The sequence below is a fragment of the Stegodyphus dumicola genome, chromosome 5 (assembly GCF_044657685.1).
Source record: "Stegodyphus dumicola isolate Sdum_Otavi_A_Nest chromosome 5, ASM4465768v1".
Taxonomy (NCBI): Eukaryota; Metazoa; Arthropoda; class Arachnida; order Araneae; family Eresidae; genus Stegodyphus; species Stegodyphus dumicola.
The window spans coordinates 99,477,499-99,505,262 of record NC_140772.1 but is presented as its reverse complement, the minus strand read 5'-3'; the positions used below and the strand labels follow the sequence as shown (position 1 = coordinate 99,505,262).

The 27,764-nt window shown below is 33.7% G+C and overlaps 1 protein-coding gene across 4 annotated transcripts in view; it reads right to left on the bottom strand.

Moving 5' to 3' along the window:
* Positions 1 to 27,764, bottom strand: part of LOC118188646 (lachesin-like) — a 104,427-nt gene that overhangs the window by 58,967 nt on the left and 17,696 nt on the right. Inside the window, exon 1 of one of the 4 annotated variants that reach the window (XM_035359136.2) lies at positions 6,580 to 6,719. The exons of the other annotated variants lie outside the window; for them this stretch is intronic. The gene's annotated coding sequence lies outside the window, so the exon portion shown is untranslated. Of the gene's footprint in view, positions 1 to 6,579; positions 6,720 to 27,764 lie in introns of those variants that run through there. 4 annotated transcript variants of the gene reach the window in all.

Genomic DNA, 27,764 nt, shown 5'->3' with positions numbered 1-27,764 from the left:
AAATAATTTATTAACTGTAAATCTACTAGTAATCTATTTATTTATTAGAGATTTAAAATTTGTGGTATTCTACATTTTTGATTCAAAACTGTGATTCATCGATTTCCGCATGATATTTAAAGAAATGATAATATATAATTTATTAATATTACAATAATATCATACCACTGTATCTACGAGATAAAAATATGAAACTAAAAATTGCTAACTTTAATTTGGCTACGTCCCCTCCCTGGAATCTAAACTGCTTCACTTAAAAAATTACGCGCATCTACATTGCATAGAACTCTTGGATAATCACCGTTCAGTTCTTAAACAAAGGGTTGCGACTTTATGTATAGGTCCTGCTGAAGTGGGCACTCACTTTTCTACTTGCTCTTGCCTGGCTAGCTCAGGTCTCTTCGCTTAGCTCTGTCTTCTATTATTTAAAAATAGGAAAAGTGTATATAGAATTGTAGAGTATTTGTCGCCCCCATAGTGATGTACAATTCAGGAATATAAGTCCAAAGAAATTATACTTAAAAAAATAAAGTTAAATTGTGATTATTCAGCTATCTGGGGTTTTCCAAATTCTTTTCGTCTATTTTACTTATCCTATTCATGTGCTAGCTATAACTCTCTAAAACATCTCAGTCATGACTAGGAAGTAATTGGTGTATATAGTTTATATAAAATATATATAAAATATTTAAAATATATAGTTTGAATATATTTAGAGTTATTAGGAATGCTTTCTTAGATTTAGCTACAAAAATTAAAATTCAAAACTAGATATAAGACATCAGTAGTTTTCTATAAGTATCTTGTATCGTGTATTTTGTGTGCCATATGTGTATTTGGTTTATTAAAATGTTTTCTAATCAAGAAACGCCATGGATTTAACTTCTACCGCTCACATGGACTCTACACATATATATGTTGTTTTACTAAAATTTATTAGCAGACTTTACAGCGTCTATTCAAGGTCCACTATGTTCCTCAACAGTTGTAATAGATTTAAGAGTTTTCTTTGCTGGAAAGCTCAGCGATGTAAAGCATAAATTGTTTATAAACTAAACCAGCGCCAGCAAAATACAGCAATTTTAATAGGATTATAACATCCAGTGCTTTGGCAAGTATCATCCCTGCAACAACATTGCCTATACTGGTGATTGAAAACCTATATGTCATCCTGTGACTTTGATGATCAATGGTGTTGGTGTATTTAATTATGGCAAAGCACACGAGGGCTATCTGCCTAAAGGGAGGGATGCCTTTCGTGGAGGACTTTCTAAGGGAAACTGGCTCGTATACACGTTACACATGGGGAAAACCACGAAAACGCCCATGCAGCCAGCCCGTTCGCGGGATTCGAACCTCAGACCGAACTACCAGTGTTCAGCGTCTTTACCGCTCGGCCGCTGGTGGGCCACTTTGATGATCAAGGAAATCACGGTTTTGATACTCACCAGTAGCCTTCGATTACTGTCAATGGTATCCTCCGGTTTCCTTTAATTTTAACAAATTATTTGCATTTAACTGACATCGTAAATCTAATCATTGTTATTTCTTTATTATTCAATAGCAACCGTATTTATGAACACAGTATATAAAGTTATTTAGGTGTAAAAAGTTTGTGATATTGTTTGTGTTTATATTTTAAATTACCATTTCCTGAGATGCTATGATTAATGTCCTTCGTATTTCTTTTTCATTCAATAGCAATCGTATTTATGAACACAATATATAAAGTTATTTATGTATATAAAGTTTATAATATTTTTTGTGTTTATATTTTAAATTACCATTTCCTGAGATGCTATGATTAATGTCCTTTTTTCCCTCTTAGCTAATTCTGCGGGTCTGTCAGAGAGCTGTTATTTAGCCATTACATACGTACTTTTGACTGTGTACCAGCATTAGCTTCAAACGTAACTGGAAGATAACGAATTCCGAAATGTTTGCCAGTGCTTTTTTATTTTCTCAATAAACACTATATTGCAATCTACTGCCCAATGAATTTATGCAATATCGAAATATATGAGCACTGTATTAAAACAAATACGTAACTCAAATTTATTGGTGGGCTGCATAAATTGCTTCGGGGGCGCATGCGACTCGCGATCCGTCAGTTTGAGAGCATTGATCTATAGATTGGCTCCGAGTCGTTCTGAATATAAAGGTCACCAAACAAACGATAAAACGAACCGATGTGTTGCAATGTAATTTTCATTTATAATATATATATAAACTTATTGCATCATTTCTCATCTACACTTTGATCAGGAATGATGCAATACACTCATTTCACTCACTTATAAAGCTACGAATCAACTCATAGGTTTCAAAGGGACCTATGAGTTGACGCTAAGTCAGTGGCGACCAATAACTGCATTCTTAGGGAAGTTCAGTCGATATTACCCGCCGTCAAAGAAAATCAAACGTAAGTTTTAGCGTGAGCAGAAATACAACATATATGTGCTATGTGCTTTCAAATCAATCTTATCACCCGTCTTATTTCACATTCAGCATTGCATCTCAAGATCTGAAGAATTCCCCCAAGGGAAAAACCTAAGTTTTTTAATAATTCTTTTGATGTTAAAATTACGTTAATCTTTGACTAATTAACTGAGATTTTTCCAACACTGGGGGGGGGAGAAGACATTTGTAATAGCGAAACAAGCTAGTTATTAACAAGATCACATTCATCACGAATATCTCACTGAACTTTGCAGATCAAGGTGTCTTACATTTCTCATTTCACTTCTTAAAATGTAATAAACATTTTCTAACTTGGTTTTCTTCTCTACAGGAATCAGATTGAAAGCTATTTTTTTTATTCTTGAAATGTTCTAAAAAATTCTGCGCTTTATTCGAGAAATTTCGTAACAAGAAGAATACATTTTGAGCTTTAAGATCAATATATATATATGACGTTTGTAACCACATTTCACGTTCCTCTACGAAGGCAGCTTATAGTTAGACAAACCTAATGTACAGTCAACATTAAAAATGTCACCTTTCTTAAACACTCTGTATCGAAATTCATGTACTATCAAAGATGAACATTTGAGACACTTATTGTAATAAGCCTCAATGTGTAACATATGAAATAAGATATTCTTATAAAATTAAATATTGAAATTCTTATGAAATTAGATAGTGTTAGAATTTAGTATGCTTCATCAGAATTATTTATGGTTCAACAGTAATTGATTTTAGCCATCCATATTAATTTTTATCGTAATATCTGTTACCTTTATAAAATTAATAAATTAACAAAACAGAGAATCATCTATCTTCTGCTTCGCTATTATTACATAACGGTCAATGGTTCTTTAAATAGGAAACTGGATTGTTGCCAGTTCTGCAAAAAGAAACTCTGTAAACGCTTGGCATGAGTCTTCTTCATGCTTCTGCGAAGAATGTTACTGAAAAAACATTTACTAGCTTAAGGTGATCTAAAGAAATGTGCCGGAAATGTCAAAGTTCTGTTTTTGAAGTAATTAAGCTTAGAATTGCTACTTACAAGTAAATTTGGGGACCTGAAAAAAGCTTTTTTATTACCAATTTTATTATTATTTTAATCAATTTTATTGATTAATTAATTTATAAGCTTTTTTATTACCTTTTTTATTCCTTTTTTATTACCAAGCCAGAAAATGTTGTTTTCGATTATATAAATCTGTTGTTGAAGTTGTGGAAGTTTAATACTGAATACAGTTTCACTGTAATACAAGATTCATGTATATCTTGTTTAGGTGATGAATTCAATTATTTACTTTTAAGTAAGGATCTGAAATTTCTATTTCTTTTATTTTTTATAACTTCAATATAAAACTTTTACGGTAATTATACGCAACGTTCACAAATGCAATAAGTAACGTCGTATATTTTTTAGTTTTGATCTGCATATTTTGTTTGAGCTGTCATACTGCCGTTGATGGTATAGTGTTCTAGATTCGTTTAAAGTTTTAGTCATATTTGTTTAATGATTTAACTCTAAATGTAGTGATTTTTCCAATCGAATTCCAAACTGAAATCACAGATAAGAATCGTAAAATGCATCAGGCGGAGGCGGTCAAAATGCATCACATGTCCATTACAACGTTCAAGAAGTCATCATATTCCAACGGAAAAAAATTCAGCAAAACAAAATTGAAAGAAAAGTCCATTCGACTATATAGTAATCCGACGAGAACAACTTCACTAGAACCGAGTTTTAAGACAACAGGAAATGCAAGACGCGCCACTATGACAGATAATATGTCTTAACTATACTGATCTGTTTTTGGATAAAGAGAAAGGAGAAATTTTTGTCATATGTAGAATATACATATGGAAGAATTCACATACATATGTAGAATTAAAAACGCTATTATAAGATATTTCAAATAAAAAGGTCGAATATTTGAATACAAAGATTTATTAATAGCATGATCAAGTTAAAAAATAAGTCATTGGGATATTATAAAGTGAGAAATCAGGTAAATTGAGTTAACTGGAAAATAGATTTCGCTATCGTAATTACAATTTTAATAAATTCGTTTCAGGTTAAATTTTTGAAGTTTCATTTTCGTTCATCTCCAGAATGAGAATTAAAAATTTTGATTACAAGAGCCTGCATTCGATTTTTTTTCCTTTTAATTTTAGCCGATTGTTTAAATGTACAGGAAATGTTTCAAAGGAATTTCAAAATAAATGGAATTTTTCAAAAATTTTTAAACACATCGTGACGATTCATAATAAAAAATAACTTTAAACTAGAATTAGGAGTATTAAAGAGTTAGGAGTCTTAAAAATCAGAATTATTAATAAAATTAGATTTTTAAAACAGAGTTGGCACAGTTGAGATATTTTATTATGCATTCGTCGCCTAGTTAAAGCCCTCTGAGACTAGTGTTTAAAAATCTTAGCTAAAACCTTGTACACTACTAGACAAAAACCCACTTTTTTGGTTTGGACGTTGGAACATTATTAAAAAGAGTCGAACAACTCAAATACTTGGGAGTCATTATAGATGATAAACTAAATTTCGAGTCACACTTCAAGGAAATTCAAAGGAGAACAGATTCAATACTCTTATTTTATAAGAGAAATTTTCCAGCGGGTGTCATCGACTTTAAGAGAGATATTATTAGAACTATTTATAGAGTAGTTGTTGTTCCTATTGTGTTATACGGAATTGGTTGTTGGGGCTCCAGAGCGGCGGAGTTGTTGAGAATCAGGAATAAGTTATTGACGATTCAGCGGCCCTGGCTGCTGTCACTGGCTAGGTGTTTTAGGATAACTCCAACTGAAACTGCCTGTGTATTGGCCGACACGCCGCCGGTCTCGATTTTTTATAAGTTCTTTTATGATAAATTTTTGTTATCTACATGTAAGAGAGATTTTATGTAATATGGTGATTATTTAGCTTGTTGTACTGCATTTTATAATGTTAATCCTTACTGCATACACCCAGCCAAGAGAATGAGCATTAATTATGAAATGAACGTTGATTGTTTTGGTGAACTTGATATTTTCACTGATGGTTCTAGGTTTGGGGAAAGTGTTGGCCTATATTTTGTTGTTTACTATTATGGTACAGAAACTGATTATTCAAAGATAAAGTTAGAAAAATTTAATTCTGTGTTTCAGGTTGAACTTTCTGCTATTTATTTTGCTATGAAATGGATTAAGAAAAACCTATCTAAGAGTTATAGTATTGTAGTGATTTTTTATCTGGATTACAGGCCTTGAAAAGCTACGATTGTAATAACTCTTTAGTTATGGATATTAAGTGTTTGCCAAAGAGGCGACTTTGGATGTTTCCGGGGAGTGTTCCATTGTCCAGCCTTCAAGAAAAATGGTTATTACTAGAATCAAACAGTATTATATTGATTTGTGGTATGATAATTGGAATAATTCGAATAAAAGAAAAGAATATGTCTATTATTTAAAACCTATGTTTAATAAAAGTATTTCTTGTCATTTGGATTTTAATCAAATTGTTACTGGACATGGGCGCTTCCCGGTGTATCTTAAAAGATTTGGCATACAAGAGAATGAATATTGTCATAATTGTGGAGTTGTCGGATCGGCAAGGCACTATGTGGAAGAATGTACACTTACTTATGACATACGAAAAAAATATAATTTTATTAAGATTTTTACAGGTGCTGAAAAAGAATTTAAATTTGCAAGGGAACTTATGTGTTTTCTAAATAATAATCGCTCTGATGTTGGTATTTTTATTTGATAAAAGTTTGTTTTTAAATTTTGTGTTACAATAATTTAAATTGAGATATTGGTGTTTATATGGAATTTTAACATAATTTTATTCAGTGCGTTATATGGTGTATTTTATGCGTTTTTATAATTATGTATTTTATATGTATTTCATGTAATATGTAATTTCATGTATAATTATGTATTTTATATATATATATTGGTTTTTACTTGGCGCAGCCCTTGTTTGTCATAAAATCTTGTCGATTAGGTGTGTTATTACTAAAACATAGTCTTATCATTAAATATCATTAAAATAAAAATACTTCCTTCACTCATCCCAGATACCGAGCAATCCAGAAAAACTAAAGACAAAACTTGCTCACTTACCTGGGTAGTGTGATGTTGAATCTGTAATAAAAACTCTAATGTGTTGATTTATCTAATTATATTCTCTCTATACTACAAAATATATACATTTTTTAACGATTGTCGGGAAATTTTTCTGGCCCCGAAAGTTATTACACTTAATCAGTTCACGTCACGAGGTCGAAAGGGGAAAACCCTTTTTTTCTTCCTACTTCAGTGACAGCCAACGCCATCTGTGTCTCGTACATCAAAATGAAGAGATTTGTTTTTAATATTTGTTAGATACAGCTAATCACTTTCACAACACTCCCACCTTTTTGATTTTCAGAAGGAAAATCAAAAATCAAATAATGGTATCCTTAGTACAGGAACACACTTCTAGAGGGTACAGTTTACGTACAGGACGAATCAGTATGCCATTTCTAGTTTTCACTTTTACAACTCTTACACGTCCATCTCTGCTTGTACAAAGTTCTTGGACACGAGCAATTGGCCAGTTCACTCTTTTAAGGTTCTCACAACTTATTAGCACGATGTCTCCAACTTTTAATTCACAGTCCGTCTGTCCATGCTTTTGTACTAACTGTCCAAGGTACTCCTTGCGGAAACGGCTACGAAATTGTTCTCGAAGTTCCTGGCAGAAACGCTGACGAGCCAAGAGTTTATTTCGATCTAAAGCATCCAAATCTGCTGTACCTGAAACCTTAATGTCCTGTAAGAACATGGAAGGCGTTAATGGTAGAAGATCCTCAGAGTCCTTTGACACATAAGTAAGTGGTCGACAGTTTATTACGGCTTCCACATCACAGATGACGGTGAGTAACTCTTCGTAATTGACTGCAGCTTGTCCTAAGACTCTCACAATCAAATTCTTGGCTGTGCGGATTAGACGCTCCCACCATCCGCCCCACCAAGCAGCAGTGGGCGGAATGAATTTCCAAGTGATGGGATGCAAAGTTTCCTGAGCAATTACCTTTACCCAGTCAACCTTTTTCAGCAATGCAGATGTACCGACGAAATTTGTGCCGTTGTCTGAATAAACTGTATATGGCCGACCTCTTCTGGCTATGAACCGACGAAACGCTTGAATGAAGCATTCGGTACTTACGGATGTCACTAGTTCCAAATGTACACATCTATATACAGCACACGTAAACAGTACTACCCAGGTTTTGTTTTTATTTTTGAGAATCAGAGGGCCACATAAATCTATGCCGGTAACTTCAAATGCGAACGCATCTCGAACTCTGTCTAATGGTAATTGAATGGGTGCAGTAGTTGGAGGTTTTGCTGAAACTCGTTTACAACGGACGCACTGTTTCACCACCGATCTAATTCGGCGTCTTGCACCAATGATCCAGAATTCTTCTCTAATTATAAAAGTTAATGCTTGTACGCCGGCATGAGAATGCTTTAAATGGTAATCTCTAATTAAACAGTCAACAATATAATGCTTAGAAGGTAATAAAATCGGGTACCGGAATGCATAAGAATCATCTCGTTCGGTGATTTTTGTTTTTACTCTTCTTAAGCCACTCTGATCTCGTACGGTCAAAAGACCATTGATGGAGTCTCCAGTCTCTGGAAAACTCTCCCTCTGAACAAGTGAAAGAAGTATAATTTTAGATTCCTTTATCTCGGAAGCAGACAGAAAAGGCTCTTTATTTACAATTTTCTTTTGACAATTTTTGATAAATCTCTTTATCCAACCTAAAACTCTTAACATTTTTGAAAATTTAGAGAACTTCTCACACCACTTAACTTTATCCGCTTTTGTAGTTATACTAAGATTTACATTTAAATTTATGCCTTTCCTGCGCTCTGAAAAAACTAAAGTTTCATTTGGCTTAACCTCTAATTTTGGCCAGCTATCTCTAGGGTCTTTGAGCCAAACAGGCCCTCTCCACCAATTTAATTCGAAAAACTGAAGAGGGGAACAACCACGAGAAGGTAAATCAGCTGGGTTAGAATGACCCTGTACATATGACCACTGATTTGCTTTAGTGAAAGCGCAAATTTCCTTCACGCGATTGCCCAAAAAAGTCCCCCACGCATCGTTTCTTTGAATCCAAGATATGGCCGTGGTGGAATCGGTCCAAAAATATTTCGGGATGTCATCCAGTGTAAGAGCTTCTGTCACATATTTGGAAAGACGCACGCCCAAAAGACAGGCCATAAGTTCTAGACGGGGAATAGTAAGTTCTTTTAAGGGTGCGACTCTTGACTTAACCATTACAAAACTGACTAATGTTTCTTCTTTAGTTTCGCATCTCAAAAATATTACCGTGGCATAAGCATGCTGGCTAGCATCACAAAATACATGAAGTGTCCAGGAACTTCTATCTCCAAAACCTATACGTCGCGGTATTCTCAACTTATTCAAAATTTGTAATTTATTATACCACCTCGAAAATTTACTTTTGATACTATCTGGTAATGGAGTATCCCAGTCTGCTTTTATCGCCCAAATTTCCTGTAGCAGTAACTTTGCAGGCAATAAAACAGGTGTCAAGAAACCCAAAGGATCAAACATTGTCTGCGTTACTGACAAAACCTCTCTTTTAGACAAATTATCCGAAACCAATACAGTCTTAATTTCAATATAAAGGTTATCTTCTATTCTATCCCACATAATTCCTAAAACTGGTACAGAATTCTCCATTGTGGACTCAGTGCACAAAGTACTTTGGGTTAGTTCCACATCTTTTTTTACTGGGCCATAGGTCCACATACGTAAGTCCATTTTTGCTTCAGCTAATATTTCAGTAGAAGATTTCACAAAATTCACAAGCTCCTTTTCGTTATCAACAGAAGTCACACAATTATCAATATAAAAGGATTTATTTAATTTCTGAGCAATAGAACTTTGTTCCTTTGGTACTTGTGCCAAATGAACTGAAATAACCGCTCCTAATAGAAAAGGGCTAGACTTTACTCCAAAAACTACCCTCGTATGGCGGAAAACCTTCAGTACATTATCTTTCTCCCACCATAAAAATCTTAAAAAGTCCCTATCTTCTTTCCGTAATTCAATCTGTAAAAATGCACGCCGGATATCAGAGGTTACGCCAATGCATTTTTCTCTAAATCTTAACAAAATTGAAGGGATTTCTTCTATTAAATTTGGTCCTTTTACTAAGTAATCATTAAGGGAGGGCGATCTATTAACTTTACATGATGCGTCAAAAACAGGTCTTATCTTAGTTGAGACACTGTCTGGTTTAAATACTGGGTGATGCGGTAAGTAGTGCCCTTTATAATTCAGTTCATTGTCTGGTACTATTTCAATTACACCCTCCTCCATCCATTCATTAAAAATTCTATCATATTCTTCATATTTATGTAAAGACTTGAGTTTTCGGGTGACACTGAACAATCTTTTTTCTGCTACATGACGATTTGATGGCAATTCTGCGTTATATACTAACCAAGGTAATCCGACACAATAACGACCATCTTCGTTTCTGGAAAGAGAGTTTAAAAATTGTTCGTGGGCAATTTCTTCCTCAGCAGTGTTAGTTGAATTCTGATGAGCATCTAATATTCCGATCGTTTCTAAGCTCCAAAGATCGGAGATTTTAAAGTCGTGACCCACTAAACTTGCACACAAAATGGAAGCATCTTTATCTTTGTGATTAACAAATTCCTCCGATACACCACAAACTGTCCAACCAAGTTTTGTACAAACTGCTGTTAGTTCTCCTTTTAATTGTTTTACTGATCCCGTGAGAATTTTTCCATAAATATCACTACCGATGAGCATTTCTATTTTTGGACAATCTGCTCCCAGATCCGACAACCAAATGTTGTTTCGTTGTAATTCTTTTAATATTGGACCCTTGGGTACCCGAGGTATATCCCCACATATTATGTCTTGATCTAAAAATTCAAATTCTAGATCTGAATACTTACGCGGACTGGCTGAACATAATTTTACCAAATATTTGTTATGCATCTTTGCCTCTGTTCTGGCACCTCCAAATAAAGTAAGAGCAACATTTTCTTTGGAAATAGTTGGTAACCCCAATTCAGTGGCTAATGACTTCAAAATATACGATTTCTGGGAACCACAATCTAAGAGTACTCTAACATCTTTATGCTTTTTGACACCAGCTACTCTTACGCGTAAAGTCATTAAAGCTACGTCAGCGGTACAAGTTTGCCTGGCTGTAGCCGTATGTATGTTGTCTATTTCTGATTTTTCTGTAGGAAGTTCAGTTTCATTATTAATGTCCGGACACAAAATAACTGAGTGTGATTTACCACAAGCAAAACACCTAACAAACTGTTTACAGAACTTTGCCATATGATTTGGTTCCAAGCATTTTAAACAGCATTCTTTCTCCTTAACTTTAGAAATCCTTTCATTAAGAGATAATGAACGCGCATCGTAACAATTTTTACTATCATGCATTTTACCACAAAAAATACATGCATGTTCTCTGGTTGTAAGAAAACCTGTGGCAGTGGGAACATTTCCCTGTTTCTTAAATTTAAATTTACCTTTTGTTTCCCTCTTTGCTTTATCATGATATCCTTCTTTACGACTAATACCATCGAGTCCATTACGCGCCAATTTTAATCTCTCCTCACCCTCCACTTCAGACTTTAAAAATTTCATTAAGTTGGTAAGGTGAGAAAGATCAGTTCCTTCAGGCTGGTTAAAGAGCGAACTCCTTTGCCACGCCTTTAAAACATCCTCTGTGAGACACGATTCCACCATCGGAAATAACCACGATGTGTTTTCGCTCGATTTAAGACCTAAAGACTCTAAGGCTCTCAACCGAGCTTCAATTTTATCATACAGTTTATCAAGAGGTAATTTATACTTTTGATCTGCCTTCACATTAGAAACAATTAATTTAATTAGTTCCCTAACATACACTTCTACTAATAATTCAGGTTTCCCAAAACGTTCCTTCAAAGCTAAAACAGCTTTATCATAATTTTCCGAAGTCACCGGATAGCTTTCAATGAATTCTTTAGCACGTGATCCGGGCTTCATACACTGAATCAAATAGGAAAATTTGTCACTTTCATATAAATCAGGGTCAGTGTGAATTTTCTCAAACTGCGACCAAAACGGTAACCAATTTATCAATTCCCCATCAAACTTCTTAAGTTCGATTTTCGGAAGTCTATACTGTTTAATCTTACTACAACAAATACCAGCACCATCATTTGGTCTTGTTTCTAAATTGATTTCATCTGAAAATTGCAATTTTTCATTAATTTGCCGAGTTAGTGTTATGAAATCATCAGAATACACCTCGCGACTTTCGATTTCTTTAGTAACATCATCCTCTAAAGTTTTCCCGTCTTCAGCTAACAAATCAAGAATTTTATCATCTACATTTTTTATATCTGAATATACATTTTGTAGTTTAGTAAGTTTATCTCGTACTAAATCTACAGAAAAATCTTCTTTTACTAATTCCGTTTTTAAAATATTAGCAGTTTTTGCAAAAGAAGTGCGTAAACCTGCCCGTTTAAGTTTCAGAGCCTTTAAAGCTTCCATAGTTAACTTTAAAAATAAAACAAACTGCTTTACAAAAAAATAGTTTCGAATTTAAACTTAATTATACTTTAATACATCAAAAACTATCTATAACCATTAAAATATGTTTTTAAAGTTTATTTCTTAAGAGTCCTGTCACGGGAAGCCACTTTTTGTTATTACTAAAACATAGTCTTATCATTAAATATCATTAAAATAAAAATACTTCCTTCACTCATCCCAGATACCGAGCAATCCAGAAAAACTAAAGACAAAACTTGCTCACTTACCTGGGTAGTGTGATGTTGAATCTGTAATAAAAACTCTAATGTGTTGATTTATCTAATTATATTCTCTCTATACTACAAAATATATACATTTTTTAACGATTGTCGGGAAATTTTTCTGGCCCCGAAAGTTATTACACTTAATCAGTTCACGTCACGAGGTCGAAAGGGGAAAACCCTTTTTTTCTTCCTACTTCAGTGACAGCCAACGCCATCTGTGTCTCGTACATCAAAATGAAGAGATTTGTTTTTAATATTTGTTAGATACAGCTAATCACTTTCACAACAAGGTGGATGGGGCTGCACCCTATTTGTACCCTATTTGTACTACTAGACAAAAACCCACGGACTTTAATACGGAAATTTCATTACTAAGGTTTTAGCAAAGTAAAATAATAAATACTATTCGAAAACCGTGATCTCCTATACCATAATAGGTAATTCTTCAGAAGAAGAAATAACAGAAGCATGATCTTATGAAATCTTTCCTGGCGTTCAGAATTTTCAGTAAGTAAGTAATGGAAAGGAGGAATCGCGGTTGTAGAGTGATAAGAACAAAGATGACGTTTTATCAGAATAAATTGTCCCATTTGCTGTTGGATGTAAATGAAAGAGCATAAACTGTTGGAAATATGGATTATAAATATTGTTGCGTTCTACGGGCTCGTGGATTTGGAGTTATTGATGACAACACTTAACGAAGAATCAAAACTAAATTTATTCTCCAGTATTTCACATGAGAGTTCCAAAGACACATTTACAATCGTCAAAAAACTACGATAAACGCGCTGAAACAATTAGCAACACAGCGGTGAAGACAGCTTCAGGGCAAAGAACTCCCGACTCGACTCACGGCTCTCGGAGCTCAGCACACTCCTTTTGACCTGCCATGGAGAACAGTCTGTGGTAAACCGGTAAGAATTCGTTCTAGAATATTCTCGCTCTGTCTATGGCATATCGCCTATTTTGAAGCCGAATGGGTTGATTTCTCGCCAAATACGGCGACCCTGCCTTTCCTTGCCGTCTTCTGGCAACCCTAACCCCGCTTTGTGGGGTTGCTATCTTATCTTACCGCAGCTGGATATTTCGTAACAATATAATCATTAAGTGAAGCTTCAACAAACTGAGTCCGCATATAATAACGCTATAGTTTTGTACAGGATTTTCAATATTCTACAAATTAATAACACAACTCACGCATACAATTATTTTATTAGAATCATTTAGTTTATTTTTTATGCAAATCTATTGCATAAAAATCATAAATAATCAGTAGTTTAGAGTATGATAACTAAGTGTACTTTTATGAGTACTTTGATTTATGCAAGAATCGATTTTTCTTTCTTTTCAATTTTCAGATTTGATATTTCTAAATTCCAGTGTAAGCAGTTACATATGTAGAATTTATTTCCGAAAACGCTACACAAAGAGTTAATTCCGGCAACTTTTTCTGAAGAGGATCATTAAATACTTTTTTATATTCGGTAAATTAAAATTTAAATTATATGCCACAGAAACAGGTGCTTAATAAAGAAAATTTTTAATAAAATGAATTTCATTAATTAATCACTATTTGGAATTAAAAAAAATTCCATAGTAAATTGATGATAAACTAACAGACTGGAAATAAAATTTGGAGAAACATTAGGTTATTTCGAAGCAGGAGGCATGAAAAAGGAGTAATGCTTTCGTCGGGACACGAACTACGGAACTCTCGAATTCGCGTCGAGCGTGCTGACCACTACACCTCGAAGGCATGCTGAGAAGGCGGGAGAAATACATTAAATAATTATACTACATTACAACTGCTTCAATATCAAAATAAAGAAAGTTAAAAGAAATAAAGTAAATCTTTTTTTTCTGAGGGCCAGCACGCGGAGCTACTCAATGAAAGAGTTTCCAAGATTCCCCTAATTAGAACTCTGCATTTTATCCAATTCAGCTTTCAAGACATTACATCTTCTAAATGTTAAATATGACACCAGGCAACTAAGCTGTGAGGAAGCTGTGAAGTTGCACTCTTCTCTCTTTTTTCTCTTTTCCTTTACTCATAAGTGATTTCAACCATTTATTTCCCTACAGATCAGAAATTGAAGTCCTAAATTCATCAGTGTTAATGCAGCCGAATGGTTTAAAAGATAATTTTTCCGTGTTTCATAAGGCATTTTATATGATCCGAGTGTTATTATTATATAATTACAGCGTAGTGTTTCTGCAAATAAACAATCGACGCAACAATTTAAAACTCTCATAGACTTTTAACCTAAATTTAATTTAAAGAAATCAGGACTAATGATAAAAATTTTATATAATACGTATTTAAATAATGTGTCACAACATTAATCCAAGAATTTAGGTTAAAGATGATTTTTAATCAAAACTTCTGTTTACTTACTGTACGGGAATTTTATTTACAAGGGGCTACAAAGCCGGAATTTCTTTCCTGATAACATCAACGATATTACTAAGAAAACTTAAGAATACTAAGAATTACTTCATAACAAAAGTCGCCTTGGACGGCATGAGGATTAGCGCAGGTTAACGATTAGCGATTAGAGGAAGCACAAGGATTAGCGATTAATTCGAACTCTGTGGTGGAAGTTCGACGTATTCCGAAAGGCTTGGTCGTTTGTGTACGTCTTTCGTTCTTCTCTCATTTATAATAAGGATTTACTACCCACTGCTTTCGAGATGTTCATCTATAACAGGGATGGCCAATCCCTGCCACGCGTGCAAAAGTGTGGCACGGTGGAGTTTTAACAGTGGCACGAGAATACTTATTGAAGAATTAAGATATTTGAAAAAATAATAATATCATCGCTATCAACTTCATCGATAGATACACACATAAACCCATTAGAATAAATAGAATTTTTTTTTTAACTTTCTAAATTTTATTTTAGGTTTATTTTGTTATAGCAACACTCCGTCACAATATTGTACAGGTTTGCATCAATGTATGTTTGTGAACAAATGTTTTCTATTATGAAGATAATAAAACAAAATATCGTTCAAGATTAACTGATGTGCACCTAAAACATCTGATTTTGCTAGTATCTTCAAGAACTGCTATTAATATAGATGACTTAGTAAAAAAACTGCATATATTAAAAAACATATTAATTAAGTACTGATTGCTTAGTAGTTATTTAGAATTAAACGTTTCAAATTATTCATTTCTATTTTATATATAACCTAACTGATAAACTTTAAAAATGTTTATTAACAATGAAACCCTAGTTTGTATGTTTGTTTTATTTGTTTTATTATTTTTTAAATGTCCACTGCTCATATTTACATAAAAATGTGCTGTTTGCGTAAAACTCCCATAATCAGCCTATAAATAACATTTTTTTCCTCTTTTTAAATTGTTTAATATGTTGGAAAAGTTGAAAGTGGCACGCATAACATTTTTTTTTCAGATAGTGGCCTTCTCTAAAACGTTGGCCACCCTTGATCTCATAGAATTAAAAAAAGTCATTACAAATTGCTCTTCAGCAGATGCATTTATAATTCAGGTTTTCTCCAAGTTGATATTTCTGCAAGATTCTTAATCAAAAACAGATTATTTCAGGAATGTTTATATTTCAAATTGAATTTGCATGTGTCACATGTATGTGTGGTCGTATTTTTTGCAATTACCAAAATACTGGATTTAAAGATATTTTGATCAACCCCAGTTTTTACTCCTTCATAAATTTCATAAAATTTATGAATAAAAATATAATAATATAATTTTATAAAAACTAAATTTGATGAGAATACTAGTTTATTTAACACGTTGACGGCGGCGCGGATATTCATTGTTCTTTTCATGCATCGGCGCTTGAATAAGCGGTCCGTTTCGTGGGGCGGCGCAGCGTCAAATTATAAAATTAAAATTTTAAAATAAAATATAAAAAATTATAAATTATCAGATTATAAATTAAAATTATATATTTTATAATATAATATAATATTTGTTTCTTGTTTTGTATATTTTTTTTTATATACAAGCGTATTTTTTTATATACAAGCGTTACCCATCGGTGAGTCGTGTCGCCCCGCAGAACAATTAAGCATGACCCACCGGTGAGTCAGGCTGGCATCAACGTGTTAATTAAAGGGGAAAACACTTCAGTACCTGCTCTGGAGATGAATTTGTAATTAAGTTGCAAGAATAAGAAAAAATTAAAGGTAAAAGTCCCGAATTTACTTTTATCGTTTACATATTACGCATAATTATTAATCTCAGCCCCTTTATCCAGTATTTTAGAATAGCAATGTACCTTGAGTTCTAGTTCCTATTTATTGTCGAAGTATGAATTGTATTGTTGGTTTCCAAATTTTGCAAGAAGGTACTTTTTGCAACCATAACAAAATTTAATAACATTTCTTTTCCACCTTACCATTTCATAGCATGTACTATGAGTTTCCCTTTCATTAACTTCATTTAAGACAGAAATTTTAAATTATAAAAAACTGTTGCATTGTGAAATCATAATCTAATAATAACAACAAAAAAGTCCTTTTTTAAATATGATGACCAAACACTTGCTGATTAAGCATTCATCAGGATAAAGAAGGGGCGACCGATATCATGCCCGTAAGGAAAAAAAAAAAAAAAAAAAGACAACATGCATACAGTCAAGCCCTACACGAGGTTCAAGTCTACACCGCGCTAGCAGTGAGAATTATTACTTAGCTTCGGGCTAGAAGCTACTTCCGTTTGATCCGTCCAGGTATTTAAAACTTTCATAGACTTTTAAGCTAAATTTAGCTTAAAGAAATCAGGACTGATGATAAAAATTTGGTATAATACTCATTTAAATTTTATGTGACAACACTATTCCCAGAATTTCGATTACATAAAAGTATAAATCTGAATTTTTGATTATAATACAAGAATTTCGTTTACAAGGGACTAGAAAGCCAGAAATTGTTTTCTAATAACATCAGCAATGGATCCAAAATACTAAGAATTACTTCCAAAGCATTGTAAAAACTGTAAATCAACATCAGTCTGCTGGATTTATGAATAAATGCTATCTTTCAATATATTTCCATATGCAATCTTTAATTGTCAAGGATGTCTGAAGTGTTCTGTTTATATAGACAATATTTAAAAAGATAGCAAAACTAAATACTTCTGACTTCTTAAATCATTCAGTACAGACCCATGATCCCAGTTAAGAATAGATTGCAAAAGAATATTTCACAATAAAAATCAATAGCTGTTTTCCGATATAAGTAGTGAAATGGAATTGTAAGCTTTTAAGAGCCGTTAAAGAAACTAAATTTAAAAAGAAATACAAACATAAAACTAAGCGAAGATTTTAGTTAATTTTATGTTAAAAGAAATCCCTTATACTACGATTTGCTTAAGGCAATGATGAAAAACTGGGTTTTCTCTGAATTCTGTTAAAGGAAAAGTATTGTAGATATAATTAATGAAAAACCAGATATGTTTTATATACCCTGATCTGCAACCAGTTTACATAAATCTTTTGCACTTCTAATATCATTAATTTATATCCTCATCTTCAACAAATGTTGAATTATTAAACGATGTGAACATAGTACTCTAGTACTAATAGTAAGTGCTTTCAACTAAGTTATTTCTAAACCTTCTTAAAATGATTTCTACCTTAATAAGAAATGCCCCAATTCTTTTTCTTTTGTTTATTCGATTATGGCAAAGCACTCTAAGGCTATCTGCCTAACGGCTATGCCTTCGCGAAGGACTTTTTAAGAAAAAATAACCCGTGTAATACTTTACACATGCGGAAAACCACGAAAATGCCCATGCATCCAGCCCATTTGCCTGAATCGAATCCAGGTTGGAATTTCCAGTACTCAGCGACTTTACCGTTCGGCCGCTGGTGGGCCTTTTCCCATGTGCAATATGTAAACGAGCGAGTTTTCATTAAAAAGTCATCCACGAAGGAATCCCTTCCCTTAGGTAGGTAATCCTTATGTGTTTTGCAGCACTCAAATAACTAAACTATGAAAATTTCCATCGGAACTGCTTTTACCCTGAAGTTGCTTTAATCGTCGGAACGTTTTTTTTTTTTTGTGAGGGGGAGTCATCGTATACTATGATTTTTGAAGCTAGTATAAAATCTTCACAATTACGCAAAGACTGCAAATTGCAAGGGCTTTTCTTTTTAACAGAATTCCTTGCCGAGTTATTTGTCACTTAACTTGAAATGAACACGATTAACAAATTTAATTAATTAATTTAATTAATTGGATTTCACATACCTATTATCATGTACTGCTAAGGGTTACTAATGGTTTTACTCCTAAGGTCTCCTAAGGTTTACCATAATACGTTTTGTTGAAAGCAGGACAGTTTTGAGAAAATACTCACAGTAGAAAATGTAAAATCTACTAGGATAAGTACTATGATCAAACTCAAACAGACTACATAAAGTTGTTAATAATAGCAATTAAAAAAATAATGAGGTAAAAGAAATCTTTAATACCTTTTCTGAACATAATTCCTTATTAGGAAGTTGGTAGCATTTATCGCTAGTGTAAACTTTATTTAAATATTCTTTCTTATTTTTAATGGCATCAAAAAATCCTCTGCAGTTTAGTTCACTGTTAATTTTGCTCCTTAATAAAGCTTTCACATTTGATTCAGCCATTCTACCTCTTTCATATGGCCATATGAAATTACTGAAAATTTCCACCAAATTTCATTTTTCACAGCTTCTTTTTTCTCTAAGTTTCACAGTTTGTTGACCAAAAAGACAATGTTGATCTATGTTTATGACATTATTTTGGACAGTTTCATTAATATTTCTACACGAAGCTTCAATTTTATACCATGTTAATTCATTCATATAATTCAAATAAAAAAATTTGCCCCACCAATACTGTTTTCCCACAGCTCAATGTAAGAAAGACATCTGTCATAAAATCCTGCAAACTCTTGTAGGATAGTATCGATATTAATAGTTCCATTATTGTCTAGTATCCTAAAACAACTCTTTTCACTTCCTTGTACGGAAGTAAAAAGGAAGTATTGTAATCGCGTGTTTCAGGCAGCATATTTCAACGAAAATATCCCATTTTGACCTCTTTCAAATGCAATTTAACGATGTATTTCGGTGATATCTGTATGTAAGGACAGAATAAAAGACTCTTTTCCTCCAAAAAAAATTATAAAACTGCTTTAAAATAAATTCTGAAGAGAATTTTTAGTGGCGTCTGTACGAACCTATGTACGTACGTGCGTATCTCGCATAACTCAAAAACGAGTAGCCTCAGAACGTTGAAATTTTGTATATAGGACTGCTATAACATATAGATGTGCACCTCGTATTTTTGTTGCAATCGGCCGCACCAAACGTATATAAATATATTTATATATATATCCACTCTGTTACCTAGCTCAGTAATCTCAGTTTCTTTACTCTTATATGTTTGTAAATTGTACATTTTTTGCTTTAAAAATGATTGAATTATGTTGTTCTTATCTTCAAATGCTATCCTGAAAGTTTTAACATATCGAAAATTGGGTCAGTGTACCTCTGATTATCAAAACCAAGCTCTGAGCACTAACTTCTAATTTTTCTGACGATTTCTCAATAATTATTAGACAGAGTCTGATTTACGAAAGGGAAAGGTTAGGTTAGGTTAGGTTACTTGAATATGGCAAAGCACACGAGGGCTACCTGCTTAAGAGGAGAAATGCCTTCGTGGAAGATTTTCTTAGGGATGTTGTTTCGCGTTCTCGTTAGGCATGGGAAACCCACAAAAGCCAATCAGTAAGCTAGATCTTTCGCCTGGGTTCATAATAACTGCATAACTGTTTTCAATTCTAGGTTTTAAGATACATATAATTAGAAACAGGAACAAATTTTTAATCTCGGATTTTAGTTTAGAATTTGATCTTTCTTTAAAAATCAAATTCTAAAATAATGTTTTTTTTTTTTTCTCTAATTGGCAACTGATATCGTTTAGGAAGCCTCGATTTTGTAAGTTCATGATAGCTTGCACAGCTAATATCTGCTTTTATATGATCATCAGATTAGAAAATCACAGTATCATATGGAAATGAAGGGTTTATTTTTTAGTTATTATAGGCATCGCCGCATAGATTTTTTTAACTAACAAGCAATTTAATAGAATTATTTTAGTCTTATGTCTGTAATTCAATTAATTAAGCTTTGTAATAACATCGGTAAGAATATTTTTTCTTCTTTTTGTTACAGTATTTCCCGGGAGGGGTACAGAACTCTGGTTGAAAATGCATAAACTGATATTTTACTGATATTTTATGATATTTTATACAATACAGTATAAACTAGAACCATGAAAAGAAAGCATTTAGTTAGAAAGATGAAATGTTTCGTTCAGATAAAAAGTAAATTATTATATTATTGCGCAAAATACTTTATAATTCTTATCAGAGATAACTACTACATTGGAAAAATTAGAAGAAGAATCTTTGTAAGAGGTTTTTGTCCCAGGTCTCCAATTTTATAAATCGGACTCTGATTGCTAGCCGTCTGCTTTCAAGTGTCTTCTTTATCGCACAGAAACTAGGCTTGTCCCATCCGGAAGTCGAAGACACATCTTGATGTAAAGGACTGCAGTGGTTTAGAGATTCGATGCCGTTTAAATACGAAAAATACGTTTTGTCAAATTGCCAAGAACAAACGCAAAAGAAGAGAAAACATTTTCAGTGCCTACGGACTTGGAATCCTGGTGGGGGTGCGGGAAGACAGCAATTGACTTTAATTGACCCTTCTATTCTCAGTGATCATCCTTCTTCTTTCGGCCAATAAAGAGGTGACGAAGTAATTCTGTGAATGCCGTAGTCAGTGGGTGCACGCAGCAGTACTTCAAAATTACCCTTCCAGTGGAGTGGAAATAATTAGAAATACCCATGATTATTTATATGGTTGCATTCCGACTTTCACGTTATATATTGCAGTTGAAAACAATACTTTATCTTAGTGATCAAAATATTGAAAAATAATAATAGAAATGTGTAGCATTTCTTATTCAGACAAAAGTTATTGCATTCGTATTGTAACTTTTAGCTATTATGGTGAAAATCTGGTTGTAATTTTTAAAGTCGGGTCCAATGCATTTTAAAATAAAGTTATACGTTTCGCCTAACCTACTTTCGTTAAATGCAGAGATTAGAAGCGAAAAGTTTTACGTGGTGAAGAATTTGCAGTCGAATTTCACTGAGTTTGAATTTCTTGAAACAAGTAGATGCGTGAATTTTACTTTCATCCACAGACTGTGGTGGTAGACATGAAGGGAATTTAAGGGAAAGCTATAGTGCGACCAGCCCTGGAGTTTCAAGACCTGCCGAATGAAAACAAAGGAAAGTTGTTCGAGAAGTTGGCAAGCACTTTTGCTGCTTTGTTTGATGACATCTCCGGGTTAAAGAATGTAACTGCACATTAAATTCATACAAGTGATTATCTTCGTTATAGAAATAAGCTCTATACTATAGGTACGATAAAGGGAAAATTATTGAGAAACATAATGGGTTGATTAAAAATAACATTATAATTCTCCCAAGTAGCCCCCCCCACGCTAGTCCCGTGGTTTTATGTAGGAAGAATAATAATTTATCTCCATCAGATCATGAATCGTAGCGTTTTGCTGTCGGTTACAGGAAGTTTAGTAGCATAACGAACTATCCAATTTATTCCCATTCACTAATTGAGAAAATAATTAGGAAAATTAGGTCGACTAAATACACGACGACAGTGAATTTAACTTTTGGTTATTTTCATATAGGCATATGGTATATCAGAAAAGGAACTCATCACAAAGTTGGGTTTGTATGCGTTTCCTAAGCTTACTATTTGGTTTATGTAGAGCTTACGCTATGTTCAAGAGGCATTGTTTTCTACAATAAGAAGGTCTATTTTGATTTACCTAGATGATATAATCGTAAGTAATAATACGACTGATGAGCACATAGATGACCTCTGAAAATTTATTACACTGCTATAAGAAGTGGTTCTAAAAGTGAATGTACAGAAATACAAATTTGCTGCTAAAGAACTTGGTTACTTGAGTTACAAAATATCGCATAGAAAAAATAATATAGATGAATCAAAGATAATTGAAATTAAAAATTACATGCCGCCGACTACAGCAAATAAATTTGTTTCCACACCACAGGACTCGGTTCTGGGGTTGTTTTCATACTACAGGACGTTCATTAAAGATGTCGAGGAATTTGCAGAGTTACTGAAGTTATGTGAGAAGTCCAAATATAGTTCGCCAACGGAAGCGAATACAGGTTTTGAAAATCTCAAAACTGCTTTTATCCAAGCTTTTGGGTTGAAACGTCCTATCCCGGAGGGCAAATTAAAGATATCTGCAGATGCGAGTGATTTCGCAGTAAGAGTTGTGCTTATATTCCATGGTAAGTCGTCTGCATATTTTATAAAGGTTCTTAATCATACACAGAGCAATTATACAGTTTTAGTTGTTAATGTCTTATCGATCCTCCTCTCACTTACGATCGTATACATGTTGTCGTCACTGAGCTTAGGGAATTCGAGGAATTAACTCAGAGGATTAATTATATCTTTTTTTTAGCAGTCGTAACTATAGTTATGAGGCGAGGTTTGAGGTGAAAATAGCCTCTAAGTGTATATTCTAAAGAAACAGACTACAAAAATACATTGGGGATCCTGTTAGCTGTTCAGAAATTCAAGTGTATCGACAAAAGCCTGTCAAAGTGTACATCACTAACCCGTATTTAGGTTAACGTTTATCGATTAGATTGGGCTTTCATACTGCAGATGTATAATGTAAAGATTAAGCATATACTGGTGAAAGCAAATGTCTTAGTTGATGCCCTATCGAGAATTAACTCGATTGACAAGGGAAACGGTATAAGAAGCATTATGTTAATTTCTAAAACTTGATTCTTGAGAGACAGTTATAATCTATTGAAGGCGTATACGATTTTAAAAAGGATCTATGCATATTTAAAGGATTCGGATTATTTTGAATGCTCCGATGTTACGGGAATTAAGAACAAGTCACTGATGTCAAGTATAAAATCATTGATGATCTGGTGTTTACACAAAGGCCACAAATAAAAACGCATAATCAAGGCTGGTGATCTTAGTATCCTGATAATAAATATAATAAAAAGCTTGCATGATGCGCCATTATCAGGCCATCTAACCGGGATAGTCCAGAGAACGTACGTGAAACAGTTTATTTCCTTTAATTGCAAAAGTTTGGAACAGAGTATATAAAGTCCTGTAGCATATGCCAATTACATAGTGATCTTAATGGTAGCCAGCCCCCATACTTAACCCTTCATTTCCCTACGGGACTTTAAACTCCCATCAATAAAATCACTCAATTGTGTTCCAACAGGATTTTTAAGCCTCAGTTTTAAATAAAAAAAAAGCAATAAAAAACTCATAACATTTGTGTAAGTTTAATGCGAGATGTTTCTCATGCATAAAGAAGTTACAAACTGGTTTTTCAAAAAATAAAGTAATTAAAGTAATTTGGGACATTAAGGGTTTACTGCGCCTGTGAACTCGCCTAGGCATCAGTGTCTGTCAAACTAAGATACGACGGGAAAATACTTGCAAAATCATTTTTGGAAAGGAAACTCTTCTTTGTAGCAAAAACGGGAAGATTAATTTAAGATGAAGGATATTGAAAAATTAATCCATGGGGCAAACAGTAATGCCGATATGGCCCGCGCCAAGCAGAAACAGTATTAGGGTAATAAAAGAGTGAAGAAAATTTTGAAACTCGAAGTTAAAATATTTAAAATTAAGCAATCTTTATTATCTACACCAGAACAAAGTTGGAAAGTTTTGTCCCGTATCCGAAGAGCCTTTTGAAATTGATTATTTAAACTGCAAAATTTTACCGCAAAAGAAAATTTGGTTCTATAGCCCTTCTATGAACGGACTGGCATATGTTTAAAAAGGGAAGTGCAAGGGGCAGCCCCTGTAGAAAGTAAGCCAAGCTCATCTGTTAGCAATCAATGCAGAATCAATCGGCGAGTGAACTTACGTCGGCTGTAGGTGGGCCATGGTAAACATAACAGCCCAGCGTAAAGAAAAGAGCGAAGCGGTCTATGGTGGAAGAAGTGCCAGAGAAAACCCATGCAACCGCGGAGAACTAAGGAGTTCCGAAGACTCACTAAAACGAAAGTCAGCGAGAAAGGAAGCGCATCATTCAGCAATAATATTGGTACGTAGCCCGAAGTACAAGCAACCCAATCAACAGCAAATGTCCGCTAAGAAGATGGATGGAAACCCCCAGAAACAAGCCAACCCGCCAAGATTATAGGAACCATCGAGAACAGATGGCGAACGCGGAGAATCGTCGTGTATCTAAGAGATTACACGAGCAACCCGAAAGTATAAAAAGGTAAGGAGAGGAGGACCACGACGAGGAGCTCAGGAAAAAGCTGAAAAGATTTCGGGCGTCGAATCAGAGATGGCACAATTGGAAAGAATTCTCGAGAGAAAAATAACATAGCATTAATAAGAGAAAGTAGTGAAGAAACTGATAATCCGCCTGTTTAAATTCTATACATTGCATCTGCAAAAAGCTTGAAAACCTTTGGCTCCTAAGTAGTTTTAAAATTTTAAATTCTCTGCCGAAGTAATTAAGATCTTCGCTTTCGAAGTATTCAGATTTTAGTGGATAGCACTATACGTATTTATGCTAACTCATCTAGTTAACTTACTATTGTTCCTTTAATTTTCCTTCTACTTCCATCAACGCCCTCCAAGATGCATTTAAAGCAGAGTTTGAGAAGACAGCCTCTGGTAACCATCGCTAACCAGTCAGCTCATTACTTCTTTCTGTAATCTGAGTGTTATTGTTATCATTTTTTGTACTATAGGCTGACGTGTTAACAAAAATTGAATGAATGAACGTGTTAACAAAAATTGCTGAATTATTTTAAATTTCCAATTGAATTTGTGGTTACTGTCCTTTAGAAGTCAAAGGTACTATTTGTTTGTTTGTCTATACGTCTGTAGGAAATTATATTAATGTAGTAGGGAAGAACATTATTAAAAAAATATTCAATTTAATACCGCACAGCATATGAGAGCTAGGAGAGGACAGATGGCTTCGTTGAAGTAAATTTGCTCATATTTACAATTTAGAACAAAGAAATTCGTAAAGCTTTATCAAGTAAAATGCAAGATTTCCGTAACATTGCATGCAACATTCGTGAGGATATAGCATTCTTCGTTCACAAATGTTATTTTTCAACGCATATTTTCGACAGAAATTAAGTATTTCCTAAATAAATCCCGTAATATTCTTTGATATTAAGGGAATAACTGCAAACAGAAACAGATCATGTTGACGATTAATGATTTCATATTAAGTAAAACAGCATTAGTTATTAATGTTGTTGACCTGAAGTTGCGTTATGTTAGGTTATTTGAATATGGCAAAGCTATGAGCTCTAATGAGGAGTTATTCGTCTCAGAAAGTCTGACTTTCTGAGGGAAACTAACTCGTATTTATGTTACATATGTGGAAAATCACGAAACCCAAACATACAGCCAGCCATGGTCGAGCCTGCAGCCAGCTATGCAACTAGCCGTGACTATGAGAAAATATTAAATACTCATAGGCTACTGAAGTTTGAAAATAAATATAAGAAACGCAGTTCGTTTTATGTATTACTGCGTTTTAAATAATTTACTGCTTGGGCATTTATTGTACAGAAACCATAAGAAAATATAATTGTGTATTTTCGAATAAGCTCTATCCGCAGTTCTGAAATAATTTTCATGATATTATGACTTTATTTTGAGAAATTAATCGAAAATTAAGATCAAAACATAGGAAAATAAAGTCTGTACCTCTTTTATTTAATACCTTGCTTATAATTGTTAGCATCTTTCTTTCTCTTTTATAAATTTCAAACTCTTATGGTACACATGATATAATATGGTTTGGTTTAATGGAAAAATAAGACTGGTGTTAAGAATTCTTTATTCTCAAATAGAATTCTCATTCATTTTCATATAGTCTTGACCTTCTAGATATTATAGGTTTGTGACTTCGTACAGCAAGGAATAATTATATGCAACAGCATGAAGTGTAGCACTAGCTCGCCTCCAATCGGATGACATACGTGTTTGATGATATACTGCCTGAAAAAGATGATTCAATTCCAAAATTCTTTCGTAAAGTGAGCAACATTCGGTTAAATGCTTTTAATCGATCAAAAGCAACAAATAAATAGACATTTACAGAAGGTTGCTCACTCTGTATGATGAAAATTGCGTTTAACACAAAATACTTAACAAAAATCGCTTATAAATGGGTTATATATTGCGTTGGAAAGCGTAACATTAGAATATACATTTTGAAAATCTGCTTGACAATCCAGGACTCGATAAATGGAACGCAGTTGTTACAGCTGAACTAGTGGGACAACAAATTGAATGCGTAAAGCTAAGTTATAGGATGATTTGGTAATTGCCTTTTTTAGCCACCATACTTATTAAACATACATCTTTAATGAAAAGTGACGAGCACGTCGAATTGCTGTTGCAGTCTAATGCTATAAACTTGTTTTTCTCTCCTAATATCGGTACAATCAAGGCTACATTTGAAAACAAATGGAAACTCTATAGCTTTATTGTAGAAAGTTTGAGCACAATCATCATCTTTCCATTTTGCTGAGACATATATTGTTTTCTCACATCTTGTTTAAGTAAAAAATATCTTACGGCTTTTTCACGTTTGACATCGTACACAGAATCAAACAAATAAATCACTTAAGTGCTTAAACTGCCGCCCAAACGGTATAGTGGTTAGCGTCGCTGACTGCTGTGCCAAAGGGCCCGAGTTCGAATCCCGGAGAATTTGTCTGTAAATATATAGTGTCGGTGCGGCATGGTGGCCCTCCAAATATGCGGCCAGCCGCAAGTCCTCTCATGTAGTTTGATGGAAGGGGAGAGGGTTGGGAGCCGTCCTCCGGAGGTGCTGTCCATTAAAATTGGGGGTGGAACTAAATCGCACTGTCACCTGAATGGTGCTCAAGGCTGTTTCCAAGGGCAGGTGTAATCCAGCGCTCCTTGCCACGAGGAATTTCGTGGGCTTGGGCTGACTGCGTCAGAAAAGTGAACGTAAGTAGCAACAATAACAATAGTAATTAAACTGATTATTCGAAGGACATTTTAGAGCAAGTTTTGAATTCACACAAAAAATAAATCCCATATCTATTAGTACAAAAAAATTGTAAATTAGTAATAAGTGTGGGCACAAAATGTGCCCACACTTATCTTAACACACTATTATTGTTTATATGCTATTCTGTATTTTACAACAGCATTAGTAACCAAATTCATATAAGTCATATAAACAGAGAAAATAGATTATAGTTAGTATAATAACTTAATAGTTTAATGATATCTTTAAAAGGTAGATAAATGCGG